Below are 17,610 nucleotides of genomic sequence, written 5' to 3' on the forward strand. Positions count from 1 at the left end.
CACACGCCCTCCCCTCCGAGGACTACATTCTCCTAGGAGACCTCAACTTCCACCTGGAAATGGACAACGACAGCAACACCACCTCCCTTCTGGACAACCTCGCCAATCTCGGACTCAAACAACTGGTAAACACCCCCACCCACTACGCCGGACACACGCTCGACGCAATCTTCTCCTCCAGTAAGCACGTCTCCTTCAATCACGCCACAGAACTCCACTGGACGGACCACAGCTGCGTCCACTTTCAACTTCAGAAAGACCACGACCCACCACCACCCACAACAAGTCTCCCGCAGAAACTGGAACAAAATCACCACCAACCAGCGCACCACATTGCTAAACCAAAATCCTCCCGCCAGATCATCGGACCCAAATCAAGCAGCCATCAATCTCGCACAATGGATCACCCACTGCGCTGACGAATTAGCACCCTTGAAAAACCATCACAACAAGCCAGGAAGAAAAAAAGCCCCCTGGTTCAACGATGACCTCAAGAACTCCAAAAAGAACTGCCGATCCCTCGAGAAAGCCTGGCGAAGAAACCCAACCACAGACAACATGACCGCCCTCAAGGACGCCACCCGCAAACACCACCAGCTGATCCAATCCACCAAGAAATCAGCATTCAAGGATCGACTCGACAACAACGCCCACAGCAGCAAAGAACTCTTCAACATCGTCAAAGAGCTTACCAATCCCAGCGCCGGCACCAACGACATCACTCCCTCTCAAGACCTCTGCGACTCTCTAGCATCGTTCTTCCACAGCAAAATCACTGACATACATAACAGCTTCGGCGACCAGCCCACTCCCCTTACCTCCGAACTGAAGCCCCCCACCACCACCCTCAGCGCCTGGAACCCGATCAACACCGAGGACACATCCGCTTGATTAACTCCATCCACTCCGGATCGCCAACCGACCCATGCCCCCACCACATCTTCAACAAGGCCGACTCCATCATCGCACCCCAACTCCGAGATATCATCAACTGCTCCCTAAACACCGCTACCTTCCCGGAAAGCTGGAAACATGCCGAACTCAGCGCCCTCCTGAAAAAACCTACAGCAGACCCCACCGAACTTAAGAACTACCGCCCCATCTCGCTCCTCTCATTCCCTGCCAAAGTCATAGAGAAAACCATCAACAGTCAGCCCGCCGCCTTCCTCGAATCAAACTGCTCCCTCGACCCCTCACAGTCCGGCTTCCGAGCCAAACACAGCACGGAGTCCGCCCTCATCGCAGCAACAGACGACATCCGAACACTACTCGACAACGGGGAAACAGTTGCCCTCATCCTCCTGGACCTCTCCGCAGCGTTTGACACGGTCTGTCATAGCACCCTTGTACAACGCCTCAGCAACGTCGGGATACAAGGAAAAGCATTGGATTGGATCATCTCGTTCCTCGCCGGAAGAACCCAGAGAGTACGCCTCCCCCCTTTCAGATCGGAGGCAACCGAAGTCATCTGCGGCGTACCACAAGGATCATCACTCAGCCCCACCCTCTTCAACGTCTACATGAGCCCCCTCGCGACCTTCGCACGCCAACACAACCTCAACATCATCTCATACGCTGATGACACACAGCTGATCCTCTCCCTCACCAAAGACCCAAACACCGCCAAAACCAACTTACACGAAGGGATGAAAGACGTAGCCGAGTGGATGAAGAACAGCCGTTTAAAACTGAATTCAGACAAGACGGAAGTCCTCATCCTAGGATCATCCCCCTTTGCATGGGACGACTCATGGTGGCCGCCGGCCCTGGGCAGTGCACCCAAACCAACGGACCATGCTCGCAACCTGGGATTCATCCTAGACTCCTCCCTCTCGATGACCAGACAAGTCAACGCCATCTCATCATCATGCTTTAACATCTTACACATGCTCCGAAAGATCTTCCGATGGATCCTCACCGAAACAAGAAAGACGGTCACCCAAGCACTCGTCACAAGCCGACTGGACTACGGAAACACCCTCTACGCCGGAATCACAGCCAAATTACAGAAAAAACTCCAACGCATTCAAAACGCCTCCGCCCGAATCATCCTAGACATACCCCGCCACAATCACTTATCCGGTCACCTGAGAGACCTTCACTGGCTCCCTGTCAACAAGAGAATAACGTTCCGTCTCCTCACCCACGCACATAAGGCCCTCTATGACCTAGGACCCAGATACCTCAACACGCGCCTGACCTTTTACACCCCCACCCGCCAACTACGATCGTCCAATCAAGCCCTCGCCGCGATTCCACGCATCCGAAAAGCCACCATGGGAGGAAGATCATTCTCCTACTTAGCGGCCAAGACCTGGAATTCGCTCCCCACCCACCTCTGCCTCACACAGAACCACCTCTCCTTCAGAAAACAACTCAAAACTTGGCTATTTGATAAGTAGCGAACCCCCCTCCCTCAAGCGCCTTGAGACCCTCTGGGTGAGTAGTGCGCTATATAAATCTTCGACTTGACTTGACATAAATGCACGTTTTGCATCAGAGAGTGATTGACACTGCCAGGATTCTGTTCCAGTGTTGGCCAGCTAGGTGTTCGCTTGGGAACATTTAGGGGATGCTACTACTATTATGATAGTAGTATACCAGGGGTGTTAGCGTCTTCCTTGTGGCTTTATGTAGCTCATACAGTCCTAATCTCCCTGATGTACGTACTGTACTATGCAAAGGGAGACCAACTTGGCCCATCAAAAGAGGTTGGAGAAGCAAAGATCATTCATGGAAATGAATTAATAGTTCAAAATGTAATTTTAGATTAGGAATCTAGGAATAGGTTATCTGATTTAAAATAATCAATACTATGTCTGTCAAACTGTTTTTTGTAAAGAGAGTACCACCAATCATTGTTCTTTTTATCTTTATTCCTTTCATAAGCACCCAAGGGCAAGAGGGCACCTTCATAAGCAGCTGCCACCACCACCAGCGCCGCGGAACGTTTGAAGACAACCACAACCAGGTTGACTCCCACCACCAGCTCTGCAGCCTTGGCAGATGGTTCTGCCGACCCCAGTAAATCATGTTTATTATTATTTCTAACGTGTAACTATTCCCACTAGTAAAAGTATGGCCTTGTACATTTATACTATTTACTTTTCTTAAACTTTACTATCAAAGGTTTTTTATCCCTTCATTTTCCAGTGTTTTTCTATCTTGTGCGGCTGACTTTCTCCTGTCTGTAACTTTTTTGCATGGACATCGATTCATCAAAATGCCAGGGGTATCAGAAGTGACATCACACAGCCTTTGACCTTAATGAATCATAGCATTTGTAAAGCGCACTACTTACTCGGGTTTATAGACGAGGGTTCCTCTGAGAGTGGTGTTGGGGTCGGTGTGGATCTGGAAGTGGAGGTGTTCGCTGGTGCTGAGGGCTTCGTCGGTGTTGGGCGTTTCCTCCTCCTACTCCGTTGGTGCGGTCCCTGCTGGTGATCTTGTAGCCTTCCGGGATGGCTATGGCGATGTCGGGTGCCGAGGAGGGGTTCAGCTAGGTCTCCGTCAGGAAGGTGACGTCTGGGGTGGTTGAGTCGAGTAGGTCTCAGAGTTCAACCGCGTGTTTGCGGGCAGAGCGGGTGTTGAGAATCAGAGGAAGTTATATCATATGACCTTTAATCCTGAGTCTTTCCAGGAGGTGAAGTCATATAACCTTAATCCTTAGGACATCACAAGAATTGACATCACTAACATTCTATAATAACTGCATCATTATTATGAAAATACAAGTTAAACAAATGTCTGTTTTAATTTCCACCTGTATTATGGTGCTGATATGATCTTCGAAAGTGGTGGGAAATAATACTAGCTCTGAATTGTAGAAAGCGAAGCAAATGAGCCAAACCTCCTCTATGGAGTGTGCAGAGAGGTTCAGAAACTGAGGAAATGTTTTTAAGTATTGGGTCAAATAGTGCATTGTAAAGCACACTTTTCAAATAGATTAGCTAAAAGGGCTCTCATTAAATATTCATGTATTTTCCTATTATGCCAAGCCAATCAACCCCATTGTTTCAAAATGTGATCTAGGGCCCCTATATGTTAAAAAATATCTCTAGCGTGTCAGGACCAGCATTTGATCATGGCTGCCCCGCTCCCATATCCCACTGTTGTGCTCCCATATGCAAAGACTTACCTCCAATGTGCAGTAATCATATCTACAAAAACATCAGCGAACACATACAGAGGAAAACCCCTTAAAGTGCAGCTAGTCAATCATCAGTTTTAAAAAAGCAGGGGAAAAACCTTTCCAGTGCAGTGAATGTGTGAAAAGCTTTAGTCAGCTATCAATCCTTCAGAGTCATCAGAGAACACACACGGGCAAAACCATACCATTGCAGTGAATGCGGAAGTAGTTTTAGTAACTGCTAAAACCTAAGGATGCATCAGAGGACACACACGGGGGAAAGCCATACAAGTGCACTGAATGCAGGAAAGGCTTTAGTCGCTCATCAGTTCTACACCACCATAAGCAAAAACACACCTTCATTGAACACACATGGAAATAATCCAAGAGATGCAGAGAATCTGGCAAGACCCTAAACACATCAACAATAATACTGACCCATTTGTGGACACACACAGGAACATAAAAGTGCAGTTCGTGTGATGGAAGACTTGACTAGAAGGAAATAAATAAAATGGAGATATTTGTGGTATTATGAAAGTGTCTATTCTCAGCAAATGTTCATTTCTCTAAATGGAGGAAAAACCAAGAAGTACCAGGAAGCTTATTGGGAGACTAGCATAATGTGGAATAAAATAAAAGAAACATGGTATCTTTTCGAGTGAAACAGACATAAAGAAAAGCATCCAAGCACAACTGATCACGCTACTGGTTAAAGCAACACTATGAACAATACTTGCACTCATGGGTATTTTCAGCGAAATTTAGGGATTAGTGATAAAAACCCGTTAACCCATAAACCCAAAACAAATGTACTCCCATGGAATGCTCATCCAAAAGTCAAAGGTAGTTCCTAATAGTGAACAGTGTAGTATACATGTCATCCAATCAGAAGGATGGTAAAGAGGCTTTACTCCAGGGGAGTGACAAGCACAAGAAGAGCCAACACAGGCTGACACACAACATGAGAAATAGGCAAGCTACTGACGACATTTATCAAACAATATCCTAGGATAAAAGCTAGATATGAGCATAGTTTTTGTTCTCTGCACTAAATAATACAAACAATCACGTACATGCCGTTCACTCGTGTCTCTCTTTATTGAAGAGTGCTGTTACCATCAAATTTCCTGATACTCATTGTACGAAACATAGATGGAAGAAAGGCTGAGTCAGTCATACCGAGCTGACTGGTGTTCTGCCAGTTTATATTTCTATAAACCCTACCTTAGGAAGGCAAGAATAACACTATAACGCTATAAACTCTAAAGTAGAAAATCATTTGTGGGAGGGAGGCAGCAACTCAAGTCAGTCACACGTAATAAAAGAGGCACATATTTCCCCTATTGGAATTTATATCATAAGACAAACATATATGTTCAAAATCTGACTCAATGCCGATGAATATAAAAGCTATTTGAAAACTGTAGACTGTATGAAGTGCTTTTTTAGTGTCATCACTGCCAGACGTTCATGGTCATGTGGCATTATTAAGAAATCGTTTTGGTGTAATGGTGGAGGAAGAAGGTGTTAGACAGATGCTGATAAGATAACATATAACCAATCGAAATTGATCAGCGTGTGGGGGCCATCGGTATATGTATTACACTGAAAGCTGGACTACCTGATCAGGATTTTAGTTTTTTGTCCTCATCTTGCCAACTCTCTTGCTAGGGTTGATCTTACCCCACAAATGTCCGGGAGGGGACGGAGTACATCTCTGCAGAAGAATACTGCTGGTTCCACTTCCAACTCCTTTTCGAAAAGGGGACCACAACACAGGAGAGGCCAGGACCCACATCATGTTTGGCTTAATCATTGGACCCACTGATGTTTTCTCTCCAATTTACCAACATTGTCCAGATCTTATCCTGACTCCTTGGGTCACAGGCCATATCAGTCTGGCTCGTATAGATGAGAATTTTGAGGCACTCAGAAAAAAATGGGGGACTTTCAGACTTCCAAAGCCTACTTATCCCCCGCCTCGCCACCAAAACCACATAGAAAATAAACTTGGGAACAGCAGAATTTATTCGTACATCTTCCTCTTCGTTGAGTTCAAAGAAAACAAGACGAGGGCTTACCTTAATCTGTTTACCTATTACTTCCCCAAGAAAATCACACACAGGACGGTAGAGTAGTAGAGTGAGGGCAGTAGCATGAGGGCGGTAGAGATGTAGAGTGAGGGCGAGATGGTGGGAGAGTGAGGGCGGTAGAGTGAGGGCGGTAGCGGGTAGAGTGGTGAGGGTGTGTGTGTGAGGGTGTGTGAGGGTGAGGGAGTGTGTGAGGGTGAGGATGTGTGTGAGGGTGAGGGGGTGTGTGAGGGTGAGGGTGTGTGAGGGTGAGGGTGTGTGTGAGGGTGAGTGGGTGTGGTGGTGTGAGGGGGTGGGGGTGTGAGGGTGAGGGTGTGGGTGAACGGGCACTATCAGCGGAGCAGAAGGCAAGAAAAACTAGTGCAATCAGGGGAGCAGAAGGCAAGAGAACAGGCACAATCAGGGGAGCAGAAGGCAAGAAAAACGAGTGCAATCAGTGGAGCAGAAGGCAAGAGAACGGTCACAATCAGGGGAGCAGAAGGCAAGAAAAACGAGTGCAATCAGGGGAGCAGAAGGCAAGAGAACGGGCACAATCAGGGGAGCAGAAGGCAAGAAAAACGAGTGCAATCAGGGGAGCAGAAGGCAAGAGAACGAGTACAATCAGAGGAGCAGAAGGCAAGAGAACGGGCACAATCAGGGGAGCAGAAGGCAAGCAAACGAGTGCAATCAGGGGAGCAGAAGGCAAGAGAACGGGCACAATCAGGGGAGCAGAAGGCAAGAAAAACTAGTGCAATCAGGGGAGCAGAAGGCAAGAAGAAGGAGTGCAATCAGGGGAGCAGAGGCAAGAAGAACGAGTGCAATCAGGGGAGCAAAAGGCAAGAGAACGGGCACAATCAGGGGAGCAGAAGGCAAGAAAAACGAGTGCAATCAGGGGAGCTGAAGGCAAGAGAACGAGTACAATCTGGGGAGCAGAGGCAAAAAGAACAAATGCAATCAGGGGAGCAGAAGGCAAAAGAACGAGTACAATTAGGGGAGCAGAAGGCAAGAGAACGGGCACAATCAGGAGAGCAGAAGGCAAGAAAAATGAGTGGCATTGCTGTGGGGGGGCGGGGCGGGAGCGCATTGCTTTGAAGTCTGATGGCGGGGGAGCAGCTTGGGAGGCAACATTCCATTGCGGTGCGAGGCTGATAGGTTTGACGTGCACACGCGTCTCACACGACTGGTCCACATGAACTGGACGTAATCCGCGCTTGGTCAAGAGTTTGTTTCGCCTACTATATACTCTCGCTATTAATCCCTGCGGGATATAATAGCGAGACCTAACAATGTACATATGCAAGAATATAAAAACTGTATATAGCGTTTTCCTACTATGCTTTCCCGTATGTGTCTGTCTGTGTGTGTCTGTTGGTTTCTGTGTTTCTGTCTCCCATTCCCTGTAGGGAAAGTACGTAGCTCCTCGTGTAAAAGAGTCGGTCAAGAAGGAGCTGTCTGCATTGAATAATTTCTTGGTATGCACTTTTTATTAGTATTACAGGAAATCACAATGATTGATTGTCACTATTCTTCAGTCCCTTAGGTGTGCCTTGGCCGCCACCGTCCCTCGGACAGAAGGAAAAGACTCAGGTAAGTGTTTTTGCTTTATGGATTAGTTAAGGGTCTGTGACAAAGAGGAAAAAATGTTGCTTTCATTCTTAAATCTTTTATATTTTCCTGTATTGGTGGTGCCCAGGTGTGCAGCGCCCCTACCCACTCCCTCCCCCGCACTCCTCCATGCCCAAGGCTCACACGGGCATTCTCCATTAAACTGAATTTCTTTATGTTTTTTTTTTCGTAAGGTCACAAGCCGCAGCGTGCAGAATGATGTAAATGTGAAAGCTTCTATTGGGCTTCTTGGCAGCTTTTCTTCCCAATGCACCGCGATCCCGGGGCTGCCCCAAACCCCAGGCCAACCCCCTGGACCCAATAACCCACCGTATTCACTCATTGAAGGGCCCTTTGCCAAATGGACTATCCACAAATGAAGACCATTTAACGTGCTAATAAGGCTTTGTTGTTATTCATATAAGAGCCCCTGCAGCGCCACTCTGCCTGTTGCTGGAAGGCCCGCGGGGGTGATCTAAACAGCATACTAAAACCGGGACATTTGGATGTTTTACCCGGACGCTGTTGTAAAACCCGGACATTTCTCTACTTTGGAGAAAAGTGTCGGGACACTGGGACACTCCGCCAAAAACGGTGGTTACCCTACTTCAGTACTCCCTCCCCCCGCCTCGTCGTGTGTGACAGCCCGGGACCGCTCACAGCCGCACCCGAGCACTTCACAGGTCTTTAAGACCTTGTGCATGTTAATAGGGCTTTGTTGTTGCTTCGCCCCTTCTAAGAGCCCCTGCAGCTCGACTCTGCCGATGCGACACACCTACATATGGGTCGCGCAACATAGTTTGGAAAGCTGTGGTGTAGAGGTTGGAGCAACCAAAAGAAAAAGAGTATCCGATGATTTCTGCTCTTGTCTTTGTTTCCGTCTTACTTATTTCCTTTTCCCTGGGTCCCTTTCACCCCTCAGCCTCCCCTCCCGTCCCTCTCTTACTCAGCCCCTTTCCAAAAACCCCGTAGACGCCCACGCACCTGGAAGAGCCACATCCCTCTGGGGCCATGGTGTGGTGACTCCGCGTCCTTCAGTGAGGTCTGGTCATCTGCTTCAGCTTTCCCTCCTCCGCCAGGTTCGGGTGTTCTGCTCGCCGACAAGCTGTGACCTCCCCTGGGCTCCGGTTCTCTCTCTCATAAGGCTGTTAGTCCTTCTCTGTCTTTCCAGTCTTCCCCCGCTGGTTTCTCCGCCTCGCCTTCCCATGCCGCGTGTAGCTGGACCAACTACTGACCAACCTGACGCGCTCTCCACCCGCCTTCTTCAAGCGTTTATTCTCTGATGTCTGTCCTCAGCTCCAGCTTAAAGGGGCCGCCTGCCGATTCCCCTCTCTCCACTTCTTGATGACAGCAAAGCGGACAACTGGTAAAAGGGGACTGTGAATATAGGAGGGGAGAAATATATGAAGGGATGGCTGGCACTCCTTATCCTCTATCCCATTGTCTACCACAGGGGCTACCTGACACACCCCAACCCCAGACGCACCCAAAAATAGCTTATCCTAAAAACCCACCTCCCAAAAACAAGATACCAAACAAAAGGAAAATCTTAGGAGCTTCAGGTGTTGTCCCTAGTGTCTGATTACTGGTGTTTGTTTAGGTTTACAGGAGTCCAGATGTTACATAGCAAACCTTGTCTATGCATGCCGTGTATTTTTCATTCATTATTGTCGTATTTATGTAATCCACTCATCGCGTGCCAGAAGGTAGATGTATTTGGCTACAGTTGTTTATATAGCTCCAGACTAGATCTAGTCTGTGTCTCCTGCTCCACAGCTTGTACCCGTAAAAGTGCATCAATGTCTCCTTCCCTTGGAAGGAAATCCACTTGTATTCCAGTTTAAGCATATTTATTCTCATCGAATCACTTCCAAAATCCACTGTTCCGCAAGTAAATTCAAATTCAGTCTGCCCCAATTCATTTTGGGGGTTCTCCCTTCATCAGGGTAAGCATGTGAGGAATCTATCTTGTATGTTGTATGCAGAAAATAGTGACATAAGAATTAACTTGCAATGCAATCTAATCCTACAGATACATAAATTATTAGTTTACAACATGTCCTGGTAGAGCCTAACTGCATGTCTGCGTTTGTGTTATACCAGGGTCTCCACCTTTTCGATAGTGAGAGCTACTTCTGATCGAGGAGAATCATCCTGATCTACTGCCTTTATCACGTGGCTTAGCTAAGGGTAGATAAATGCCAAGCAACTTAATTGCTGCCCTAGAGCGCCCGGTCTTGCTGCAGTGAGCACATAGCATTCGTAGCACTGGGTTAGGAAAGGTTTACCTGTAGGGACCCTAAGCCTTTGTAGCACTGTTAGGTTTACCTGAGGGACCCCAAGCATTTATAGTACTGGTAGGAACGGTGTATCTGTGGGGTCCCCAGGGACGCGTTATGTTCATTTTATTCTTATTAACGAATCACATCTGAGAGGTGAGTGTTTCACTGAGGGTTGTGGCCTCTTTCTCCTGCAATACATGGGATGGCATTGTTCTCTCTAAGTGCGTGAGAAGACAGAAGACTTCTGTTATCTGGTGAGTTGCCCTCCTGTTCATTGGCTCCTGTCCACATCCTGGCCCTGGTTTAACAATTCAAGATTAATGTTCAGTAGTGGCAGTCGCAGTATAAGGACTGTGAGCAAGACCTGCTGTAGAGTTTTCGCTGTCCTAGGAAATATACCTGCGATGATTGCAGTGTCCAATTTATAAAAAATTGCACACAGAGTACCCCTTAGAGGGGTCCCCTAAAATCTACCAATCCTTATTGTGGTCACCGACTGGCCTGAGCCAGCGTGCTACCACCAGAGTGTGTTCTGTCCTCATGGGTAGAGTGCCTGTGTACTTCGAGGTCGATAACGATGCCTTTCCTGGGTGGAGGTGCTCACACCTCCCCCTGGTCAGGAAGAGCCATCTGTGACAAGGATTTTCAAAGGCCTTGCCGCCTTTGTAATGCGGCCCCAGCCTCTCCTCTTAGAGGGAGCAAGCGATCTTCCTGTCCTCACCCCCTTTTAGGCGCAAGGACAGGTGGAAACCTTAGATACAACAGGAGGTGTGCCCCCCGCCCCCTCTGTTAACTCCATCCCTCAGGTGCTGGAGGCGAGGTGAAGTACACTTTGTAGTGCCCACCATCTTGAAGATGATGAGACTTATCCAATCAGGGCTAGGACTGTGTCCCCTTCCCACAGGAGGTGGGCATGATAGAGGGTGTAGACACCCCATGAGAGGGGCCCGTTAGCCTCTACCTGTCACTCCCTTGTAACACCCTTAAATCAAGATTTTAGGTGGCATCCCCAGACCCTGAATTTCAGTTCTTGGCGACCTAAGGGCACGGCAGCCTTCTTTGCTGGTGAGGATCTGTAGAGAACTATTTTCTTGGTCCCAATCCTACTGGCCTGTCTGCATCCCTGGATGATCCAGAACCAAAAGTCAAGTCGTCTTGCAGCCCAGCGACCTCCAGAACCTTGGGAGGACTACCTGCCTTCGATAAAGGGCAATTTAGTTTTATGTAGTGGGATTTGACCAGGGAGTGTCAGGACAAGCCAAGCTATGTTACTCACTCTATATTTGCAGACATTGTGTTTATGGTCTAATCACTCTCACTAATGTGCACCGTATTTTCGGTGTCAACACCATCGATTGAGCACTTGTTCAATAAAAAGAGATTTACAAAGTACCTGTGTCTTGGCAAGATAAGCAGTGTGCTGGTCATTTATTCAATCGAGTCTGTTGTTGAGCTCTGAGTTCAAGCTGCCCTTTAATGTAAACAGGGTAATTGATTTGGCAGAATCAGTATCTGTAGTTAAATTAGACAAAAATGAGTTCTGACACCCTGAAGGGCCTCAACCCAATCGCCATTGCCAAGCGTGCCTAGATCCCTCTCCCACACAGCTCTCCACGTCCCCAAGGCATCCAGAGAATTGTAGATCAACTTCCTATAGATGGTTGAGATTTCTTTTTCGGTCAGGAGATCAATTAGTAGCTGGTCCTCCAGTAGGGATGCATCAGGCAACTGCCCCCCTTCCCAGGTGTGACTTTGCAGAGCGTGGCCACCTGCAAATGGCAGAACTGTTTTTAGTCACCTAATTTATACTTTTGTTGTAGCATCGTGAAGGACACAAGCGCCTGTCCCCCCACACATCGCCCGGCTCTAAGCTAATCAATCCCCATTTTGCAATACTCCAGCTGCACTTAAGAGATCACCATCATACAGTGGAGTAATTTCAGTCAGCTTACCTTCCCAGCCTAAATACCTGGTAGCCTCTTTCCACACCTTTACCAATGTTTGGGTATGAGTAGGCAGGGTGCACTCATACTTTCTTCGATACAGCACCGGGGTGGGGTAACCTCTCTTGTCCATGGCCAAACTATCTACCCGGTAAGCAGGATCCTCACAGTCCGCAAAAACCTAGTTGTTGACTGCCACCAGCTGCGTGACCCAGTAATACTTGTGAATGCTCTGGACCGCCAGTCCACCTTAATAAACTCCCCTCTGCAACTTACTCAGTGTGACGTGCCACCATCCCACAACAGGAGCCGAAGTTCTCAGACTACCTTTTGAAAAAAAATGTCTGGTGGGATCTTAAAGGATCTTTATTGCACGATGTACAGGAGACCCTGGAGGGTCATCACTTTAAATAGGGCCACCCGGCCCAGCAAGGAGAGCGGGAGCGCCCGCAAGTGTGGGGCATCCCAGCGAAGACTGTCTAATTTCGGAGTATGTTCCTGCCTGTGCTCTCTTGTAATGAACACAACCAAATATTTAAAGCTATGTAGTGCCACCCTAACTGTGCACCTAGAGTGCAGCCGCAGGGTCCCTGCCACCAACAGGAATATTAAGGACTTCGTCCAGTTAATATTATATCCTGAATAATCTCCAAGTATGTGAAAAATGTGTAGGATTCGTTCACTCGAGAAGGCTGGCTACCTGTCATATAACAAAACGTCTGAGTAGACGGAGATTCTCACATCCCACTCCTGATCAACTGGAATACCCCATATGAGAGGTCCTGGTGAACCCAAACATGTGTGAAGAGCATAGGAGACAAGGAACATCCCTGTCGGACGGCAAAGACTCGGTAGAATGTATTATTGAGGCGCATGCTCGCTAGAGGGGCCACATACAAGAGCTTAACAGCAGCACCACTGGTTCAGCAAAGGAATCCCCTATTGCATATGGTACTCCATTAAGGTGTCGGAGATTTAAGCGCGTTCCCTGGTGTGGCATAAAGCCTGATTGATCAGGATGAACCACTGTTGCAATTACTGTCCGCAGGCAGATCGCCAGGGCGTTCGCAAGGCCTTAGTCTCAATATTAAGCGGGGAGATAGGCCTATAAGACCCACACTCAGTTGCTGGTTCGTCCTTTTTAGGGCTCTGGCCTACCGTCCCACTGCGTCAGCAGTGGGCGTGGCCTAAGAGTCCTTTTCTCAGGGCTTCCGAAAACGTACCTAACAACTTCCAGGCTGCTTGTGGTTTTTCGTGCTTTTTTTTGCTACGTGCATTGTTATTGGCCTTCGTGTGCGTGTGCTTTAGAAACAGAACACGCATTAGGCCATAGACGGTCGAGTAGCTCCGCCTATGGCCTATTGGTGTCTGTTAAGCGCACCAGAAGGCCATATATCTTCAATTATCTCAGCCGTCACGGCGGAGATAATTCAAGACATATGGTGGCAGTGGCGCGCGCGCGTGCACCACTCGCCGGCGGTTTACGATTATGTTTCTTTCTTTTTTTTTTGCGGCTTCTGTTTTTTGTTGCGAGTTGCTCTCGTATCGGGCATACTAATATCTGTTATAAGATCGAGTAGGCAGGGGTGCTGAGAGATAGACTCGTATATTATATTTAAATTATATTTAAAACTTTTAATTGAGAGACTGGATACATTTCATACCCATGATTTAGGTCAGCAAATGGGGCCGCTTAGCTGTCTATGAACTGAATAACAAGAGCACTTGGAGCCGGTGCTTGCTTTCCAGCTGGAGTTGGCAAACTGTAAAAATTCCAAATATGTATTTAGAGCACGGAGCTCTCCCTGTCAGCCTCTTCTCTGTGTCTACGCTGGGCTTGGGCAGGGTCAGTCTGCTCCCAGGGCATGGTTCTTGCGACACAGAGGGGCGCTGGGCTGGGGCAGGGTCAGTCAGCTTCTAGGGCAGAGGTCTTCAAACTTTTGTCGGCCGAGCCCCCCATCTAAACCTTTTAAACGTCGAACCCCCCCCCCCCACCACCACCAGACAAAAAAGTTCTGGAAGCTGGTACTCTGCATCATTTATGACCCTTCCCCCTGCAGAGCCCCACAGTTTGAAGACCGCTGTTCTAGGGCACGGTTCTTGCAGACACAGAGGGGCGCTGGGCTGGGGCAGGGTCAGAGAGTGTTGAGGGCAGAGAGTGTTGAGGGCAGAGAGTGTTGAGGGCAGCATGTTGAGGGCAGCATGTTGAGGGCAGCGTGTTGAGGGCAGCGTGTTGAGGGCGTGCAGAGGGCAGAGTGTTGAGGGCAGCGTGTTGAGGGCAGCGTGTTGAGGGCAGCGTGTTGAGGGCGTGCAGAGGGCAGCATGTTGAGGGCGTGCAGAGGGCAGCGTGTTGAGGGCATGCAGAGGGAAGCGTGTTGAGGGCGTGCAGAGGGCAGAGTGTTGAGAGCAGCGTGTTGAGGGTGTGCAGAGGGCAGATGGTTGAGGGCAGCGGGTTGAGGGCAGCGTGTTGAGGGCAGCGTGTTAAGGGCAGCGTGTTGAAGGCGTGCAGCATGTTGAAGGCGTGCAGCGTGTTGAGGGCAGCGTGTTGAAGGCGTGCAGAGTGTTGAGGGCAGCGTGTTGAGGGCAGCGTGTTGAGGGCAGCGTGTTGAAGGCGTGCAGAGTGTTGAGGGCAGCGTGTTGAGGGCAGCGTGTTGAGGGCGTGCAGAGTATGTGTGAGTGCAGAGTGTGTGTGAGTGCAGAATGTTGAGGGCGTGCAGAGGGCATAGTGTTGAGGGCATTGTTGAGGACGTGCAGAGGGCAGAGTGTTGAGGGCGTGCAGAGGGCAGCGTGTTGAGGGCAGCGTGTTGAGGGCAGCGTGTTGAAGGCGTGCAGAGTGTTGAGGGCAGCGTGTTGAGGGCAGTGTGTGAGTGAGTGCGGCAGAGTTTGAGTGAGTGCGGCAGAGTTTGAGTGAGTGCGGCAGAGTTTGAGTGAGTGCGGCAGAGTGTGAGTGAGTGCGGCGGAGTGTGAGTGAGTGTGGCAGAGTGTCAGTGAGTGCTGCAGAGTGTCAGTGAGTGCAGAGTGAGAGTGAGTGCAGAGTGAGAGTGCAGAGTTAGATTGCAGAGTGAGAGTGAGTGCAGAGTGAGAGTGAGTGCAGAGTGAGAGTAGAGTGAGTGCAGAATGAGTGCAGAGTGAGAGTGCAGAGTGAGAGTGCAGAGTGAGAGTGAGTGCAGAGTGAGTGCAGAGTGTGAGTGAGTGCAGAGTGTGAGTGAGTGCAGAATAACTGCAGAGTGAGTGCAGAATGAGAGTGAGTGCAGAATGACTGCAGAGTAAGAGTGAGTGCGCAGGAAAAGACCACACACATAAGACCACACACATAAGACCACTCACATAAGACCACTCACATAAGACCACTCACATAGGACCACACACATAAGACCACATACATAAGACCACACACATAAGACCACATACATAAGACCACCACACACACCACCACACACTCACCACCACACACTCACCACCACACACGCAACCACACACACACACCACCAGCCGTCACTGCACACTTTCACCGGGCACAAACACCATCAGCTGTCAGTGCAGGCTTCCATCAGGCACACAACACCAGACATCAGTGCAAGCTTCCACCAAGCACACACACCTCCAGCCGGCAGCGCATGCTTCCACCAAGCACACACACCACCAGGCATCAGTGCACACATCAATTGTTAACGCATCCACAATTAACTATTGTAGCAATCGCAGTATGGTGCACTTTACTTTTAAACATATTCATCTAAAGCGCAGCATGCCACCATTGCTACAATTCCAATCCAACCCACATAATTCCACTACACACCACATGCATACACTCCATAACACATGGCTAAAAGACATTGCCATTTACAATGCCATTAGCTCTAACTCAAATAAATCCGAGACCTATTGCATTTCTAATGCTTGTTGGGATGACCGCCACCTCAGACGTTCTTTGGTGCTCCGGGAGACACCCTTATTTTCAGGCAGTCTGAAACCTACTCTGGAGGTACTCCCTGATATTATCCATCATGCTTTTATATAATTCTAACGGGAGCTCATCAGGCCCCGTCACTTGCCCTGTTTGCAAGGTTCCTATTGTCTTATTGATTTAGTCTACTGTCAGGTCTTGGTCTAGTGCATCTCGGTCCTCATTCGTTAGCATTGGCGGGGTCAGGTCTTTCAGGAAGTCTCTCCCAGTATTTCCGTCCCCTTGTTGTCAGTGTCCTCAAGGATCCAGTTCCTTCCTTTGTCTTGTCTCTCTAACCATGTAAGCAACTCATTGGCTTTATCACCAACATCATAGAGACAATGCTGGGTAGCCAGCGCATGAGTGCCCGCTATTTTCCATTAGTGCTCTTAATGTGTGCTGCTTCAGTTGATGGTGTAATGGGAGAGAAATTGATTCCCCACTTGCCAACCGAACCTCCAGGAAAGCACATTCCTTGTCCTGAGCCTCGCACTTCAATTTACGTTTCTTCGACATTCTCCCAATCAAGGCTTGTGTCTGGCCTCGAATCACTGCCTTAATTTCAGCCTATAGCATGCAAGCTGATTCAACAGGCCGCCCGTTCTCCTTAAAATAGAATTCTGCTCTATCTCTCAGACGAGCTTTGAACGTCTTGTCTTTTAAATATCACGGATCAACCCTTGGGGGTAGGATGAAGTCCACGACCGGACCATCGAGTTGCACCTCCACCAGCGAATGGTCTGAGATTCTCCCTGCTATGTGCGTAGCATCTCTAAAATCAACTTTATGGACAGTCTGGGTGAAAGGATGGTGCAGGCATGCCAGACTACCATGTGCTGTAGACAGGTGTGTCCGGTTCTGATACCCTCTTCCCCTCTAGGGGCATTTAGGAGTATCATGAATATAGTATAGGTGCAGTTCTGTCACTCCAGTCACCCCCATGCGTATATGCTCTGTCGTAAGCGTCTTATCCTTCCACAGGATGAGTCAGTCTTGTCTGGGTCTCTTGCCTGTTTCCCGGCACTTGAATGGGACCCCCGAACACTCGAGAGAGCAGTGACCCACCAGCAGGCTTTTGTGGAGTGCTTTTGTCCTGGATGTAGGGCTGCATTCAGTAGGGCACCCACTCTGTCTTTTCTTTGCCTTTGCCTGAAGATCAGCAGTCCCAAGGTAGCAGTCACACCTGGCCTGTCGGTAAGTGCAGCCCCTCTGGAGGCCCGACCGTCAGCAATTGAGCCCACACTGTGGCCGGCTGGACCACAGGCGTAAGCTCAGACAGGGTGTTCGACACTGGAGTAGTTGCAGTCCCTCATGGGCCTCTGACACAGAGTAGTCAGAAATTCAGCAGCTAAAAGCCCAACACAGGCTCTCCAGGAAGCCAGTAGATTCAGACCCTGTTGTGTTAGGAATTTGGCAAATGCAACCTTGAAAACGCCGTTGGCAGCACACAATCTTCCAACTGGGCCTCAACAATCACTTTGTCGTAGAGTTTTATTTTTTGCCTTGAACTGTTGGGAGAGTCTTGGCGGGGCGGGGGAGGGGGGGTCAAGTCCCTCAGACTAGTTGGTCCTGCTGGATGGCTTTCCGGCCCACCCTACAGATAACAAGGATGTGTCGGACCTTGCTTCTTCCA

At 48.9% G+C, this 17,610-nt stretch overlaps 1 protein-coding gene across 1 annotated transcript in view; it reads left to right on the forward strand.

The window, feature by feature from the left end:
* The first annotated feature begins 2,887 nt into the window (after window positions 1-2,887).
* Window positions 2,888-17,610, forward strand: part of LOC144806218 (uncharacterized) — a 28,762-nt gene continuing 14,039 nt past the window's right edge. The window contains exons 1-2 of the mRNA XM_078672623.1: window positions 2,888-3,024; window positions 7,734-7,788. The gene's annotated coding sequence lies outside the window, so the exon portion shown is untranslated. The remainder of the gene's footprint in view (window positions 3,025-7,733; window positions 7,789-17,610) is intronic.

Source organism: Lissotriton helveticus (genome assembly GCF_964261635.1).
Source record: "Lissotriton helveticus chromosome 1_1 unlocalized genomic scaffold, aLisHel1.1 SUPER_1_unloc_54, whole genome shotgun sequence".
Classification (NCBI taxonomy): Eukaryota; Metazoa; Chordata; class Amphibia; order Caudata; family Salamandridae; genus Lissotriton; species Lissotriton helveticus.